The sequence below is a fragment of the Halichoerus grypus genome, chromosome 2 (genome assembly GCF_964656455.1).
Source record: "Halichoerus grypus chromosome 2, mHalGry1.hap1.1, whole genome shotgun sequence".
Classification (NCBI taxonomy): domain Eukaryota; kingdom Metazoa; phylum Chordata; class Mammalia; order Carnivora; family Phocidae; genus Halichoerus; species Halichoerus grypus.
In genome coordinates, this window is record NC_135713.1 from 13,969,271 (window position 1) to 13,988,314 (window position 19,044).

The 19,044-nt window shown below is 40.4% G+C and overlaps 1 long non-coding RNA gene and 1 pseudogene across 5 annotated transcripts in view; both read left to right on the plus strand.

The window, feature by feature from the left end:
• LOC118543617 (uncharacterized) overlaps positions 1-19,044 on the plus strand; it is an 87,619-nt gene that overhangs the window by 49,033 nt on the left and 19,542 nt on the right. The window lies entirely within an intron of this gene.
• On the plus strand, positions 3,538-4,599 carry LOC118543616 (E3 ubiquitin-protein ligase RNF167 pseudogene; annotated as a pseudogene).

Genomic DNA, 19,044 nt, shown 5'->3' on the forward strand with positions numbered 1-19,044 from the left:
CCCATCAACAACTTCACTCTTTTTCCACGGCTGAATTGACTGACTGTTTTCTCCCACTGGAAGGACACAATATGGATTGGAAGGCTTGTACAGGACCCCAGATAGTCGGATACCATATCAAGGGGCCCTATTGTTCTACATTAAACATTTCCTTTTGTTTAAAGTTTTCTCAGAAGGCCATTACTAAGAGGAGGGGGAGGAAAACTTTGGATTTTTTTGGAAAATTAAAGATAGATCAGGAAGCTGCTGAATGTGGAGATCCTTCAAATATGTCAATTCATCTGAAGAAGAGTGAACAAAGGCAGATAGCTTTGATCACCATTACCAGCTAAACATTCTGGATTGAGATAATTACCAGTCATCTGTGACAACAGATGAGGATTTGATCTGGAATATCTAACCACAAAATGAAGACAGCTTAACAGGTTAAGCTAATGAACTTGTATTTAACTTAAGAGACTGTTATTTTAAAATTATATATTCATATATATAATTATACATGTATATATTTTATATCTAATATGTATTATCTCTAATACATACTTTATATCTATATTAGAGATATACATATTAGATATAAAATACATGTGTATATAAAATATATTTAATATATGTATGTATAAAATATATATTTAACAGTATATATTGATACATATATAATTATACAGATGTATATATTATATGTATTATCTCTAGAAATCTCTAGACATAATATATATTATACATATAAAATATATGTGTGTATAAAATACATATTTAACACAAATTTTATGGTAAAAAGATGTCCTACAAAGCGACTTCATTTCTGGGACAGGATCCTTGTACTAGAAGCAATAGAGAAGATTCTTGCTCCCCTGAACTGGGAGAATGTTTCATGGTCTTCTACTTGCATAAGCCTCCCTAAGGCTCTGTTTCTGATTTTGAAATCACATTTTTTTTTTAAGATTGATTTATTTATTTACTTGTCAGAGAGCAAGAGCACGAATAGGGGGAGCGGCAGGCAGAGGGAGAAGCAGGCTCTCTGCTGAGCAGGGAGCCTGATGTGGGGCTCGATCCCAGGACCCTGGAATCATGACCTGAGCCGAAGGCAGACGCATAGCTGACTAAGCCACCCACACGTCCCAAGTTTTTTGTTTTTTGACTGAAGAAGGTTTCCAAACTCCAGGACTAAAAACACCTGAATCCATCCCTGCCTTTGATTAGTTTAAGTGTTCAGTCCAGAATGACACTTGCATAATGCTAGTGTAGCCTGATATAATATAAAATCCCAGACTCGTTACATAGTCTCTCCTCCCCCAGCTCGGTTCCAGTTCAGATTTCAAAGTTTCAGAGTGTTTGGTGTGGGCGGGGGGAAGGTCCTACGGCTTCTCTTGTCTTTGCTTCCCTTCTGCTCTGGCTCGCTTCTGCTCTTGACCTCTCTAGGATTGGCCTCAGGGGGAATAATCACTAGTGGCTGGTGCAGTAGCAAGGAGTGTCTGCTGACAAAGCAAATCATCCCAATCTGACCCCTTTACTCTTACACACTGAGTATTTTTGTGTATTTCTCGGCAATATTTTCTTCTGAAGCTTCTCTGATGCTCCCCTGACGAAGACAATATTTTCCCTGGGCTGGCCACCTGTGACTACCCCTTTGCCCCTAGGTTCGTTCTAGTACCCACCCTCTGTTTTGGTGTCCCTTTGCCCGATCAGATAGAACCCTTCAAGGGATCTCTTTGTAAGGGCTTCCCACGGCAAGGTCCATGTTTGGATTTTGAGAAACTTCTCTGGGTGTGGAAATGCAGCTTGACCTAATACACTCCCTTCTCCTTTTGTCTAGGCCTTGAATTTCTCAAGTCCCTTTCATTTGGCTTGAGGTTAAGGGGAAACATCACCTCTGCTTCCCCATGGGTGTGTGTGGGTCGACACAGCTCACTGATAACTCGCTCTGAAGAGATCGTCTCAGTCCTTCAGTCTTTTTAGACTGAGGTCAGTAACCAGCTCACGCAGCAGGACCGGTGTGGGACTGCTGTCCCCTCTCCTCCACCCCATTTAAAACATCCTGAAGGAATGATTTAGCATCTGTCTTCAAATGTAGGTGTATTTAGAGCTTATTGTTCTGTGCTTTACCTTAGCGAGATTATGATGAAGCAGGAAGAATGGCATATAATAACCTGTTACACTTCCAAATTGGAAGACACAGGAAAATGGAGATGACACAAGTCTGAAAGAACATTTTGGCAAATGGAACCAATGTACAAAAATGGCAGGATAATCCTGTAATGTGAGAAGGTGGCCACCCAAATCTGGAGGGCAGTGTGCTCAGAATAAAACCTTTCCATTTCTGACTTGGCCAATCAGACACATCTTTATTTAAAGTGGTCTATAATTTCCTTTTCTAATCTAGGTTTTGACTTCTAGGTATTACACTTAAAGACAGAAAGGGTAGCTGTAAGAAATGTAAAGTTAAAGAACCAGTGGATATTTTTTCATGTTGTAAATGGGCCCACAAGAAAGAATCTATCTTGGTTTCCCATGATTTGATAAGCTAGTGATTTCCTTGGTCATAGGGATTCAATTCCATAGCATAATCTCCAGGCCTCTACAATAGGTTAGAAAAATTTACCATCCAAACACCCAGCAGGTTAACTTCTAGCCTAAACTGGTCCTCATCAAGAAGTAAGATTTTATGGAGACAAGAATCTCCATTCATAATATGTCTGGAATGGCAATAGAAGCTTATTAGTTTAAAAGATTGTATTGAGTTACTGGGATAAAATCATTAAAATGTTAAATTCTTTTAAACACAGATGATCCTTGGTTATCCGTATCATATTGGGCCATTTGCTTGTGAATTATCTCAGATTTCACACGCTCGTTTGGCAGGTAGGCCAACAAAGGACTCACACTTGTAGATACTGATGTGCATTCTTAAACTGGATTCATCTGCCATAAAACCTACATTGAAAGTAATAATCTGCTAGTAATTTTTTACCATGGCCTGCCTCGTAGTGAGTTTGAGTGTGCCAGGCAAGCCAGTTAAAACGTCTCGCGATAGACGTGCTAAGCTGTCAGCGGGTATGATGTAAGTGTGGTGAACACTCTCGCGAGACCTGAAGATACCACAGCCCCAGGGACCAGAGGGAGGAGAGGAGGACCGGAAGTCCGTCATCTTGAGATCAGGCCCGGTGCTGACAGAGCGCTGACTTTCATTGTGGGAAACCGTTTTCCAGGAAACAGGAAGCCAGCCGCTTGGCTGGAAGTCCCGCCTCCTTGAACTCTCCCACTCTTCCAGAAGTTTTCCTGTCGTTTGTGTTTGCCTTTGCTTCCTTTCCTTGTTTTATCCTTATAGTAGAAAAGAATAATTTTAGTGTCTCCCCCCACTACCTCCGCTGAACCGGTTGGATATCTCATTCCCCGAGTTGGGGTTCCCGCCTCACGCCCCTATGTAGCTGGGATGTTTGGAGTCCTGGGACGCTGAAGGAAGGGCGGAGAGAAGCACAGAATCCCGCTTCTGCACCTGCTACCAGACGCGGCCTCCCCTCCTCCCCTCCCGCTGCCATGCACCCTGCAGCCTTCCTGCTTTGCATGCCTGTGGCCACTGTGCTGTGGGGAGCGGCCCCCATCCGGGGGCTCATTCGAGCGACTTCTGACCACAAGAACAACATGGACTTTGCAGACCTTCCAGCTCTCTTTGGGTCTTCCTTGAGCCATGAGGGGCTTCACGGATTCCTTGTGCAGGCTCAGCCAGCCAACGCCTGTAGCCCCGTTGCCCCGCCACCCCCGGCCTCGGCCAACGGGTCCGTCTTTATTGCACTTCTTCGGAGATTCGACTGCAACTTTGACCTCAAGGTCCTAAACGTTCAGAAGGCTGGGTACCATGCAGCTGTGGTACACAATGTAAATTCCAATGAACTTCTGAAGATGGTGTGGAACAGTGAGGAAATCCAGCAGCAGATCTGGATCCCGTCTGTGTTTACTGGGGAAAGGAGCTCCAAGTACCTGCGTGCTCTCTTTGTCTATGAGAAGGGAGCTCATGTGCTTCTGGTCCCAGACAATAACTTCCTCCTGGGCTATCGCCTCATCCCTTTCACAGGGGTTGTGGGACTGCTGATTTTGGTCACGGGAACGGAGCTGATAATTCGTTTTATCCAGCACCAGAAACAGCTCCAGCGGAATCGACTGACCGAAGAGCAACTGAAGCGGATTCCTATACATGATTATCAGAAGGGAGACCAGTACGACGTCTGTGCCATCTGCCTGGATGAATATGAGGATGGAGACAAGCTGAGGGTCCTTCCCTGTGCTCATGCTTATCACAGCCGCTGTGTGGACCCCTGGCTCACTCAGACCCGGAAGACCTGCCCCATCTGCAAGCAGCCTGTTCATAGGGGTCCTGGAGAAGGGGAACAGGAGGAAGAAACTCAGGGGCAAGAGGGTGATGAGGAAGGGGAGCCAAGGGACCACCCCGCCACAGAACGGACCCCCTTTCTGGGCTCTAGCCTCACACTTCCCACATCCTTTGGCTCCCTAGCTCCAGCCCCACTTGTTTTTCCTGGGTCTTCAATAGTTCCATCACCCTCCCCATCCTCTTCTTCCTCTTCTACTGTCGTCCTGGTCTGATACTCCCCTCCAGCTCCCCTCCCCTCTGGAGACCTAATTGCACAGTCCCTCTTCCTCCTTTCAGTCTTCCTCTTTGAGGGATAGGGGACATTTCCACCCCAGGTTTCTTTCTTTCTTACCCAACCTTATCCTTTTGAAGGGGATGGGAGTGGAAAGGGACAGGGTCTTCACTTACTGGGTTAATAAAATTGTATTTGTGGAATAAAAAAAAAGTATTCAGATAAGTATTCAGAAAGCTGTCAAAAGCAATTTGAAAGAGCATATTTTTATAGTTTGTGTCAAGAATAAAAAAATGAGAGACATTATTTTAAATCATTCAGAATGTCTTAAATTTACTTTGGTATGTTAACATTTTACATTTGGCCTCAGTGCAATTTCTCCTATCTGTAAAAATTTCAGTGCATTTCTTTTAACCATTTTTGAGAGGGGTGAATATAAATTGAGTAATCTACACTTATCTAAATGTTTAATTGTCATCAGTTAATGACTAGAGAGTGCAAAACTGTTGAAATGTCTATGTGGTCATGACAAAAAATAACTAGGTTGTAGGTCACCTATCCTGTGCTCTTCTTCTGTGTTAAGTGGCTATGTAAATATAACAGATTTAATTGCTTTATAACATGCAGTCATTTAGCTTTCAAATATGGCTAATTGCGGTGGAATTTTAAGAGAATGCCTTTTAGCTTTGTGTTTTCACATCTGGAACTAAAAACCTCTTTAAATGAAGGAACCATGCTATCTGAAATGCTTTTCACCTGAGAGTGGTGATTATTCAGCCATATTTTCTGTCTGGAGCTGCCTATGTGTAATTGTATAAGATAGGAGTTTGATAATAAGGGATCATTAACTATACCCTTTCTTTTTAGAAATTAAGGTCATTTTTGCTTTTTTAATGATGGTTAATGTTAGCTAAGCAAATTCTTATTTGTATGCCCAATTTCAACTCACCTCAATCTTCCCAACACTGCATTGGTAATGCAAATGATTAAACACTGTCAGTATAACTCTGTTATTTGAATTAGAGTGTTCTCTTTCATGCAAGCCTTGAAATAACTCTTATAACACACTGAAAGAATTCTATATTGGAAAACAGAATCTAGAGTTAGAAGAAGATGTAGTATTTAAGCTAATACGTAGTTTTATTTCTATAAAGATGCATTTAAAATCACAATTTTAGAACTGAGATGGTTCTATTAAATCAGTTGTAAATTCTACTGCAATTATTTGTTTTTTTTAAATTTTATTTTATTATGTTATGTTAATCACCACACATTACATCATTAGTTTTTGATGTAGTGTTCCATGATTCATTGTTTGTGTATAACACCCAGTGCTCCATTCAATATGTGCCCTCTTTAATACCCATCACCAGGCTAACCCATCCCCGAACCCCTCTCTCCTCTAGAACCCTCAGTTTGTTTCTCAGAGTCCATAGTCTGTCATGGTCCGTCTCCCCCTCCAATGCCCCCCCCTTCATTTTCCCTTCCTACTATCTTTTTTTTTTAATTTAACATATAATGTATTATTTGTTTCAGAGGTACAGGTCTGTGATTCATCAGTCTTACACAATTCACAGCACTCACCATAGCACATACCCTACCCCATGTCTATCACCCAACCACCCCATCCCTCCCACCCCCCACCACTCCAGCAACCCTCAGTTTGTATCCTGAGATTAAGAATTCCTCATATCAGTGAGATCATATGATACATGTCTTTCTCTGATTGACTTATTTCGCTTAGCATAATAACCTCTAGTTCTATCCACGTCATTGCAAATGGCAAGATTTCGTGTTTTTTGATGGCTGCATAATATTCCATTGTATATATATACCACAACTTCTTTATCCATTCATACCTCTTGATGGACATCTTGGTTCTTTCCATAGTTTGGCTATTGTGGACATTGCTGCTGTAAACATTGGGGTGGCACATACCCCTTCGGATCACTACATTTGTATCTTTGGGGTAAATACCCAGTAGTGCAATTGCTGGGTCATACAGCAGCTCTATTTTCAACTTTTTGAGGAACCTCCATACTGTTTGCAGAGTGGCTGCACCAGCTTGCATTCCCACCAAAAGTGTAGGAGGGTTCCCCTTTCTCTGCATCCTCGCCAACGTCTGTCATTTCCTGACTTGTTAATTTTAATCATTCTGACTGGTGTGAGGTGGTATCTCATTGTAGTTTTGATTTGGATTTCCCTGATGCCGAGTGATGTTGAGCACTTTTTCATGTGTCTGTTGGCCATTTGGATGTCTTCTTTGGAAAAATGTTTGTTCATGTCTTCTGCCCATTTCTTGATTGGATTATTCTTTGGGTGTTGAGTTTGGTAAGTTCTTTATAGATTTTGGATACTAGCCCTTTATCCGATATGTCATTTGCAAATACCTTCTCCCATTCTGTCAGTTGTCCTTTGGTTTTGTTGACTGTTTCCTTTGCTGTGCAAAAGCTTTTTATCTTGATGAGGTCCCAATAGTTCATTTTTGCCCTTGCTTCCCTTGCCTTTGATGATGTTTCTAGGAAGAATTTGCTATGGCTGAGGTCGAAGAGGTTGCTGCCTGTGTTCTCCTCTAGGATTTTGATGGACTCCTGTCTCACATTTAGGTCTTTCAACCATTTTGAGTCTATTCTTGTGTGTGGTGTAAGGAAATGGTCCAGTTTCATTCTTCTGCTTGTGGCTGTCCAAGTTTCCCAACACCATTTGTTGAAGAGACTGTCTTTTTTCCATTGGACATTCTTTCCTGCTTGTCGAAGATTAGTTGACCATAGAGTTGAGGGTCCATTTCTGGGCTCTCTATTCTGTTCCATTGATCTATGTGTCTGTTTTTGTGCCAGTACCATACTGTCTTGATGATTACAGCTTTGTAATAGAGCTTGAAGTCCGGAATTGTGATGCCACCAGCTTTGCTTTTCTTCTTCAACATTCTTCTGGCTATTCAGGGTCTTTTCTGGTTCCACAAAAATTTTAGGATTATTTGTTCCATTTCTTTGAAAAAAGTTGATGGTATTTTGGTAGGGATTGCATTAAATGTGTAGATTGCTCTAGGTAGCATTGACATCTTCACAATATTTGTTCTTCCAATCCATGAGCATGGAACGTTTTTCCATTTTTTTGTGTCTTCCTCAATTTCTTTCATGAGGATTTTATAGTTTTCTGAGTACATATTCTTTGCCTCTTTGGTTAGATTTATTCCTAGGTATCTTATGGTTTTGGATGCAATTGTAAATGGGATTGACTCCTTAAAATTTCTCCTTCTTCTGTCTTGTTGTTGGTGTATATAAATGTAACTGATTTTTGTGCATTGATTTTATATCCTGCCACTTTACTGAATTCCCATATGAGTTCTAGGTAGGAATAGAGGGTACATACCTCAATATCATAAAAGCCATCTATGAAAAACCCACAGCGAATATCATTCTCAATGGAGAAGAACTGAGAGCTTTCCCCCTAAGGTCAGGAACATGGCAGGGATGTCCACTATCACCACTGCTATTCAACATAGTACTAGAAGTCCTGGCCACAGCAATCAACAACAAAAAGAAATAAAAGGCATCCGAATCGGCAAAGAAGAAGTCAAACTCTCACTCTTTGCAGATGATATGATACTTTATGTGGAAAACCCAAAAGACTCGGCCCCAAAACTGCAATTATTTGTTCTATTCATTAATGTTATGCTCCAGGTTTTTATTTCAATATTTTTCACAATATGCATCCTTTGGCATGAGATTGTATTAAAATGTATGCTTTGATAAGCATTATGCAGTATTGAGGGCCGCAGAACATGGGGTCCTCCAGGAACAGATCTTGAGGTAAAGTTTTGTGTTTATAAGTTGATCGAGGAGTTAAGGACGCAGAACTGGGCAGAGGGAAAAGACTGGTTCACCAGAGAGCACTGTAGCTGGGATGGCCCTGTAGAGGTGTCCCAAATCACAGCAGGAGGGCAGGTACTCATGCCCTTGAAGTGACCAGACATTTCTTACAGACTGACACAGGGGGAGAGGAGTGATCTTGGTCTGGGTAGCTTTGTTCAGACAAGGAGAGTTTCTGGAGAGAAACTCACCTGAGAACCTTTGGTTACTAATGCCCTCAGTAGCTAGAGGAATGAGAGCTTCAGTCTTGAAGAGGGGGAGGTATGGCCAGTTTCTATAAAGATTTACTAAGGGTGGGTGGATCTGAAGAATAACCAGTGTGAGAAACTTCACTAGCTTACTTTGTGCAGGGGTCCTTTCTGTTATAATACAATACTCTGAGGTTAGTACCAGATGTGAGCAACATACAGAAAGTGCCTAATTAATATTTGTATGAGCTTCCTCTAATGGGAAGCAATATGGAGAGAGTGACCTTTGTTAAGCTGAGTTGATGATGAGAGAGAAATAAGAAACAAAGTCTGGGAAGTGTTTGCAATAGCATTTCCCCAGCTTCTGGGCCAGCAGAACTGTTGAGAGTTCCAGGTATTCATTTTGTGTCTACTGAGCATCTGCCAAGGCTCGATGACATTCCAGGCTCTGCAAGGACCTGTGACACAGAGAAAGAAGATCTCATTCCTAATTCTCTGATATTCAGGAGAAAACAAACAAGTAAACAGTCATTACATAGCATGATGCTTGTGACAAGTCATAAGAGAGGGCACGGTTATCCAGGAAGGATTATCCACTGGTGTGCTGGAGTGGCTCATACTGGCTCAATAGAGTCAGTCTTTTTGGAAGCCTTGCCACATTGTTGCTAAACACAAGTGTTATTAAAAATTAAATCATATAAATCATCAGGATTAGATTTATTGTTTTGTTGATTATCTAGACTTAAAGAAGTAATAGAGAAAATGTTAATAATGCAGATTAAACTTAAATATATGATGTCATGTCTCCAGCCATTACATTATAAATAGCACCAAAAAATTGAGGAACTATCCTTCCAGGGTTTGAAAACTAGTATCTGGCAAATAAGTCCTCATGTCATTCATGAATGAGTGAAGTTGTCAATACATCCACACTTTCCCCCCTTTTGTTTTACTCATTAAGATAAATGGAAATATCAACTAATATTTATATCAGAACTATATTAGTTTGTCAATGGCATGAACAACTTCTGAATTGGGAAGTAATCAAGCATTTATTCATAGTCTAATTTTGTGAAATCATGGTTGAATTGCAATCATAATTTAGCTATGAATGCAAGAGTTCAGCAAAAACCAGGCTCAGTATTCTGGGAGGATAAATGAGCTATGTCATATTTACAATAAAGAGTATTGTGTACTTTATTATTTTCCTAAGCTATGTACTAACATCCTTTTGCATCAGTGGAGATTATAATAGAATTATGTACACATATGCATCCCTGCATTTTTCCCTGCAAGAGCAGGTTGTTAAACCTTTTCCAGCAAACCACTGGATAAAGCAGAGCCAGTACAGAAGCTTGCATGGTTACTGTAGGAACACATGTAAGGGAATGTAACTCAATCAGAAAGCATGGCATGAGGGCAGAAAGAAGAGGAAAACAAAGGTTTAGCCAAGATCGCTAGTTGAATTCAGATTCCTCCCCTTTCTCTCAGACTGTGTTCTGCTTTGTAGCAGATTATGATGAAGGTAAAATTCACAGACTCTCTTTCATTCTGTGGTCAGCACTGCTGATCACAAATGCACTGACTGTTGTTTGGACTGGATGAAGGTACTCAAGTGCAGCACTTCTTATAGTCCTTCCTGTTTTTGCTACAGCCACATTTTTGTGACAACCTAGTAAGCACTGTTGAAATCACCCGCTTTCCCTTGTGAGATGCTTCTAGGCAGTCTGGCTCTGTGTGGATTCTCTGTTCAGTGCTCACTGTTCCTTTAGTTATTCTGGGAAACCTAAGGCTCCCCCCACATCATTGGAAAGCACCATCTATCCATCACCCAAAATGGCAGGGCTACTTTGTCTAGGTCCTGGTTTCCATACTGGATGAGATAGGGTTCATCACATTCAAGAGACTGTGAGGGAATATTTTACTTAGCACACCACAGGAGAGCATTTCTTTAGGTAAAATTCGGCTCTCAACACTTCCAGATCATTTTTTCTAGGTCCCAGTTCTCATATCTTCCCCCTCCACGTTTATTTTGCTCTTTTCCTCACCATAGATATGCTTTAGTTGATTTTCATAGAATTCATAAGATTGAATATTTGACAAATCAGAAATATCTTTGAGTTTAAATTTAAAATTCGTGTTTTTTCCAGTCAAAACCATTTTTAGTATTCTTTAAGACTTTAAAAAAGTGATTAATAATACTGTTTTTTTGATGAATGTAGAATTATTATGGCTTAATTTTTTTTTTCTTTAAAAAGACTTTCTTTTTCTTTAAAAAGTTCATTGTATAGCACATCCCTAGGCTGTAAGTTTCTTAGGGAAAGAAACAATGAATTTTATCTAATTATCATGTGGTACTAGCTCAATCACTATCATATACCTAAAATGAATACATAAATATTTTTAAATCACTTCTTTAAAACTTGATTATATAAATGAGGTTGTAAACATTTTTTTTTTAATATGTCTTATATCAAAACAATGTGTGGTGGAATGTTTTTAAAGATGCAACTACAAGTTCTGCTGTCTCTGATTTTTCTCAGATAATCATCCTAACTCCATATATTAAAAAATATCTATTCATCCATCCATCCATCCTTTCAACCAGCTGATGAACCAGTCATTCACTCAGTAAATACTAGCCTGTGTTCTAGTTATATAGCAGTGTGCAAGATAGATAAGGCCCTGCTCTCATGGGAAGAGAGAACATGAAGCCCTTCAAATAAAATGCGACAGAAAAAATATGTCTCTAGTACTTCTCAGAGTAGAGGCCTTTAGGCCTTTCAGTGGGGAAGAAAGATCTAGAAAAGCATGGGGGAGGAAATGCAAATCATGCTGAGATTTCAAAGGTCTAAAAGGGCTGGGCCCAGGAATGTGGAGGGGTGGTAGTGTTTAGGCAGACTGAAGCACAATGCCTTCAAAACTACAGGGAAGAGAATGTGACATGTTCTAGGAACAAAAAGAATGGCAGTATTTCTAGGGCTTGGATTATGAAGCTCGGAGGAAGGTTTGATGAGGCTGCCAGTGTGAGAAGAGGCTAGAATGTGAAAGGCTCAATGAACTGGTTAGAGCGTTTGGAGTTCTCATCATGACTGAAGTGCAAAGAATGGGTTACAATGGAAAAGGGGACAAGACTAGGGCTTGGGAAGCCAGTCAGAAGGTGGTACAACAATCCAGGTGAGAGGAAGGTCACCTGACCTTATGTGGTGGCTCAGGGATTGGGAAAATAAAATGGTGTCATTCAGGTAAACTCTGTTACACGGGTCTGGGAGAACAAGAAAAGATCCAAATGAATATGTCTTTACAGTCAAAAGACAACAGATAAAAATCCGCAGGTCAGTTGTATCATCCTTGTAAAGGTAATAATTTTCGGTAATTTCTTTTTTAGAGTTAGTGTTTAGTTTTTCCTTTTAGCAAAATTGATTAACCTTTGTTACAACTGAGGAGGCAGAAATAATAAGGAAGTGTAAATAGAAGGGATACTTTTCTGGTAACTTGTAAGTTTGCTATTTCACTTGGGAACAAAATCAAAACAAGATGCCAGACTGTGCTTAATATACGTGCCCTCTGAGCCCGTGAATATAGCGTTGTTGGACAGACCACAGGCAGGGGTGGGGTCTTTTGTGCTCTCCTTTGAAGGGGATGAAGACCATGGATAAGGACCAAAAGGCTGAGAGGGCACTTCAGGTCTGGAGCTTCTGTCCACTTGATTGAAAAAGTCATTAAACCATTTGGAACACAAATACAGTAAATAATAATTGTTGCATAAAGACACGGCACCATTGGTTTACAAAAGCCCATTCAAAGTTTTAAAGATCATAGATAGGTTTCTATAAGATTTCTTTCAGTACCACATAAATATGATGCTTACAGGATCTTCATTAGTTACATGTGATCTTTATTCAACATTTGACCATAATAAGTGATTATTTGTGGCTGATTTGTTCCTTTTATCACTGTAGGTTATTGTTTTTGTGAATTCCAAATTGCTTATTAAAAAAAAATGTTATTTACTTAAAAATGAAGAGGAACTTTGGCTATCTGAGATTTCTTACAGTGGCCTGAATAGTCAAAGAGATGGTTTACTTTGCCTGAAAAAGGAAATGTGACCCTAGGATTACACCCTTGAGAGATGATACTTCAATTCAAATTGGAATTCACAGAGTAATTGCAGCCTGTGGTAATGCATCTTCAACATCTTAAAATAGCTATTAGATGGGTAGAGCTTTCCCCTAGAGGAATGGCAGTGTTCACTAGGGGATGTCTTTTGTCTCTTTCAAACCACCAGAGCAGCCTTTGAACAATGCACAAAGAAATACAATATTGGACATTTTCTGGAGTGATCAGAAAACTAACTGAGAACAAATATATTCTCATCTCTTTAGGATCATGTTACAAATAAAAAACAGATAAAAAATAAAATCAGCAATTGCTCCCATTTGAGTTAATTTTTGTGCTTCCAGTAAGTGGGCATAAAATTTGGACTTCTTAGAGCTGTTCCTTAATGTACTAGCAAGTACCTGAGCAACATCTTCATTTAATGGGCCGTTAAACCCATTTTATCCATACTCCTTACAGAAAAAAATGTAAACAATAAAAATACGTCATCACTTTTTTTCCTGCCCTTTTATAGGCAAATACTGACTGACAGCAAACAGTGAGGTATTTCTTTATTTTTAATTGCATACATCGAGCCACTGGTTTTCTTAAATATTTGGTGAAACTGACTAGTTTTTTTCTTGGTTAGAATTTGGACAGGGAATAACAAGATCTGGATAGTAAAAAACAAAGCCCTTGAAGAGTCCTCCACTCATATAGAGGATTGTAAAGCACAGCAAATGGTGCAGATGGAATGGAACATGGCAGGTGGGAGATTAAACCACGCCTACAAGATAAAAGGTTGCAGAAGGTCAATGCAGGTTCTGTTCTCCTGTCCATAACTGACGAACGACAATGGCAAATGCCTCCAGGGAATCCCGTAGGAAGGGGACGAACTGGGTTGAGATGAGAAAGCATGGCTGTCAGAATGGTTATAAAAATATCAAGCTCAGAAGAAAAGACAAAAACCAAATCAGGAAAGCAAGGAAAAAGGCCAAGAGAGTCCAGAGAGGATGGATTTCTGTCAAACTGGACGAGCAGGGAAGTGAATGAGAGACAGGTGGCAAGGGTGGGGGATCCAGAAGATTGGGACAATGTGAGGAGGCCTGCGGGGGGGATCCAATAGGTTCAGGAGTTCAATTTGCAAAGGCAGAGAGGCAACCAGGCAGTTACTTCAGAAATCCTTGAGGACAGTGGTCATGCTTAAAGGAAACCGAATGGGTTTGACAAAGAACAGGCAGGGGCTTGACATCAAGAATACAATGTCAGCGGTTGCCGCTGCCCAGAGTCTGTGAGGGTTGAACCGACAGAGGTGCGAGCCAGGCCATGTCAATGGACAGCACAGGTCTAGAAGCTGGGCAGCAGGGCAGTCTCCTCAAACACTGGACATTTGTAACTATTTTCTCTTCTACTGATAAAGAATGTCTCTTACTTTTCTATGATGGACCCAGAGCATCCATTTTTAGTACTCAAGTACTTGAATGTGCTCTCTAGAACTTTTAAGTCCACAATATTGGAATACATAGGGCAGAGTCTACAGTAAAGGTCAGGAAACTGCATGCCTTGAGCTAAATCAGGCCATTGACCATTTTTATAAATAAAGTTTTATTGGAACACAGCTACACTCATTCATTTACATATTGTCTCCAGCCATTTTCCTGTTACAACAACAAAGTTGAATAGTTGTATTTGTCCCACAAGACCAGAACTATTTATTATGTGGTCCTTGAAGAAAAAGTTTGCTGATGCCTAATCTATAGGCAGCAAATTGTGCAGTGGTTAGAAGTGCCTAGGTTTAAATCCCACCATTTTCATTTGCTAGCCTTGTGGCTTTGGGCAATTTAACTTCGCTCAGTTTCTTTATCTGTAAAATGGGGATAATAATGGCTCCTACTTCATGAGCTTGATATGAGGATTAGATTAAATAAGTTACGAAAAGCTCTTATAGTGGTACCCACAGTGCTGTTGGTTCTCAATAAATATTAGCTATTGTTATCATTAACTATCATAGTGCATTATTTCATTTAGAAAAATGTATTGGCTATCGACAAAGGGCTAAGCAGTTAGTCTATGCATTGGGGATGAATTAAGGTCCATTCTTTTCTGTGAAAGATTTATAATATAGTGGGAAAGATGGACATATAAATCACTGATTATAATATCATGTGATAAATAGACATATGTCCAATGTCAGTGCAGGCATGAAAAAAGGTCAGTTTGAGGGATGAGATGTGGCCTGCATCTTGAAGTATGAGTGGACTTTCATAAGGAAGATCCTGTGTAGAATGGCCTATGGGGTTAGGTAAGGAAACCTAAGAAGGTTTTAGGTCCATGTGGAAAAGTAGCAGAAGAGCAAATAGAAACTTAGGAAATAGAAAGAAAAGGGTTTTAAGGTAGGGCAGAGAAAAATTGTATATTTGATCTGACTTGGTGCGAAGGGTGGATCTGAGAACAATGAGATTGAAGCCAGTGTAGAGAGTCAGGTCTCTTGGCATGTCTGTCGATGGGGCATGGAAAACAGGATTGAATCACAGAAGAGGCTTGAAATAGAGGACTTCAAGGGGTCTTATTCATCTCTGTGCTCTCCAGACCTGACATTGTATGTGTTACCTAAAGGAAACATCAACTTGCTCACCATCAATATTGACAGTTAAATTAAAGGCATAAGATGAATTTTTTGAAGGAATTGGTTTAAAAAGAAGGGTGTGTGTATTTGAGGAACCTTAGGTTCATTGACATTTGAAGTAGTCTTCTATAAAAGTTCTAGCTCTCTGTGAGTGCCTTAGAAATTCAAATCTGGGAATCAGGAAGCCTGTGTTATTCCAGGGTTTTTTTCCCCCCTTCACTATATGGCTTTAGGCAAGTCACCTAATCTCTCTGTGTTTGAGCAGCTTGTCCATAGCTATATCCTGGGATGAAACATACATGCATATAGTTCCAGAGCTGGCATATTTTCAGGGGAATAGGCAGCTCACCATGGGCCCTTCAAGACTAAATCTGGAGTCACTGTTCCCTTTTCTCCTTCAGTGTTCCAGCCTTGTTCTTTCATATTCTCCATCTCCCTCTCTTCATCTTCCTCCTTTTTCTTCCTTGTCTTCCCCTCCCCCCTCCTCCTCTACTCCCTCCTCCTCCTCCTCCTTCTTCTTTCTTGCTCTGTCTCCCTCCCTTCCTCCCTCTCTCTCCCTCTCCCTCTCTCTTTGTCTCTCTACCCTGGAAAAAATGAAACCATTGGGCATGATTATAAGAAGCAGTCTAATTTTTTTTTTTCTCTGAAGGGATATAATGTGAAAGTCAGGAAAAATGTGTTCCCTTGTTATTGGGTTAAAGTTCACTTTTACTAGAATACACAAAGGAATTGTCACAGAGATTGGATGAGTGCACATATTCCGTATAAAATGGAGGATGTCCAATGCTTTTAGTTATCTGCCAAGGTTACCTGTCTGGTGACATTAAGTTTGAGTGATGGGAGAAGCTCAGGGTCTATGGGATATTTCTTCCTGCAGGTCTTAACTGTCTTTGGGTATTCTATTCCCAATGAGGAAAACAAACCCAAGATAGGACCTGGTGTATAGGGAGTAGGTGGGACAGATAAGAGAAAGAAGCATGAAGGGAAAGTGGGCCAATTTCCAAGTGAAATCGTATTCTGCTGAGGGCAAAGATGGTATCAGTTGCATTAGTTGTGAAGTAATCTGGGTTAATTATTACACTTGGGGAAGAAAAAATGTATTGTTTAGTAGTAACTATGACCTGTTTAAGTTTTGTTTATTTGATATTTGGCTACACAGTGTTAGCCTAAGACAATACATTGAGTGAATCAGGGAGGCTCATGAAATATGTCCATTACCCTGTTTAACCTGTTGGGTTCTTCTTAGTGGGTATAGGGAGGCTGGGTGCTGTAAGTCAAATTATTCATAAGTCAACGAATTTAAAGAGTATAGCAATTTATTATTGGAGTCAAAATATTAAAAATGTATAATCAGCTTCCTAGTATCCTTGAGAAAGCAATTCATTTTCTCTCTTTATTAGCTTTTTTTCTCAAGACAATGAAAGTATTTCCAGTTTTTAAAGAAATCAGGAATGATAAGGGCATGTTAAATCTACTGGTGAATATGAGAAACTGGGGCACAAACTTAGAAAGATAGTATCACATTTTTAGTAATTAATAATGGCAACTACAGAGCTTCCTTTCTATGATGGGGTAGTCTTCCTAAGCCTGTTATAAGTTGACTATATTGTAAGTCAAAAATGCAACCTACCAAACATCACAACTTAGCCCAGCCTACCTTAAACATGTTCAGAACACTTCCATGAGCCTACAGTTGGGCAAAATCATCTAACACCAATAAATGACATTATCTCATGTCATTTATTGACTACTATGCTGAAAGTGAGAAACAGCGTGGTTGATGGGGACAGATGGTTGTCAGCGTATCGGTGGCTGACCCTTGTGATCACGAGGTTGACTGCAAGCTGCCCCACTACAGCATCATGAGAGAGCATCAGACCACATTCCGCTGGCCTGGAAAAAGATCTAAATGCAAACTTCAAATTGTGGTTTCTACTGCGTGTGCATTACTTTCTCACAATCTTAAGTCAAAAATTCATGAACTGAACCATCATTGTAATGCGGGGACCATCTATATTTTTGATGACTCCCCCCTTCTCTACAGCCCTTAAACTGTGACTTCTATTTTAACATATTAAAAGTGTGGAAGTTCTAGATTTTTCTAAGCATCAACACTATGAAATGACTTTGATAATTAGATAAGTGTTAAAGGAGATGTATGGAGAAGGAAAAGAGAAAGTGTAAGGAAACATGAGGTATACTTCTTGGAAGATTTTCTAGGGAAATCTTTCTGTGGGGACCTGTCCATCACCAATTCCAGCTTTCTTGTGAGAGTTTTTGTCTCTTTCTCTCCCTCTCCATGTCCAACCCATCAGCAAATACCGTAGGCTCTATCTTTAAAACAGATCTCCAATTTGGTGGTGTCTCACTATCTTCTTAACTCAGTCACTTGAGCAGTTGTAATAGTTTCTTACCTTGTTGCTATTTCCACCGATGGCCTGCTACATCTCTTCTCCATATGACAGCCAGTCCTGAACTGAAGATCAGATTGTATCAGTGTCCCTGTTGAAGCTCCCCAATGCCTCCAATCACTCCTAACAAAAAATTCCAAGTCCTTATCCTGGTTCATGAGACCTGTTTTGGGCAAACTTCGAAAATGTGCCTCAATGATGCCCGCCTCCTGCTCTTATGTAATTTCTTCCCGTCCTGTGTTGGCTAGACCTGATTTGCTCTGGCAAATAGAATAAGGCAAAAGAAATGGGACCTGACTTCTTTTTTTTTTTTTTTTTTAAAGATTTTATTTATTTATTTGACAGAGAGAGAGATAGCGAGAGCAGGAACACAAGCAGGGGGAGTGGGAGAGGGAGAAGCAGGCTTCCTGCCGAGCAGGGAGCCCGATGTGGGACTCGATCCCAGGACCCTGGGATCATGACCTGAGCCGAAGGCAGACGCTTAACAACTGAGCCACCCAGGTGCCCCGGGACCTGACTTCTATAATTAAATTATAAAAGCCTGTGACTTCCATCAGGGTAGCCTGATGACCAAGAACTTCTGAGAAACTGAAGACCACAGAAAACTGAATGTTGGCAAAAACTGTGTAAATGAGCTTGACATGGATCCTTCTTGAGACTTCAGATGACCCCTGCTTTTGTCAACATCTGAATTGCAGCCTGTGAGAGATTCTGAAGCAGAGTATCCAGCCCAGTTTTACCCAGATTTCTGACCTAAAGCAACTGTGGAATAATAATAAATGCTGTTTCAATCTACTACGTCTTGGGTTAATTGTTACACAGCAATAGATAATGAAGACACGGCCCTAGAGGATCGTCCTTGACTGCTTTTCAGACCTCAGCTCCCTTCACTTTCCCCTTGCTTACTTTTCTCCAGAAACTCTGCCCTTATTTATTCTTCTTGGACATATCAAGCTTATTCCAATCCTTGGACTTGGTGCTTGCTATTTCCTGTGTTTGGAATGCTCTTACCCTAGATCTTCACATGGCTTGTCCTTTCACATTTTCAGGTCTTGTTTCTCCGGCCTCCTTCCATGGAGGAGCTACAACTACTCTCTCCACTCCTCTTCTTTTTGCCCCCATACCCTCCCTCTGTCCTTTTGTCCTGCATTAACTTCCTTCCTAGCCTTATACTTCTTTTTGTTTGTTTGTTTTCTTTTCTTTTTTTTTTTTTTAAGATTTTATTTATTTGCGAGAGAGAGAATGAGAGAC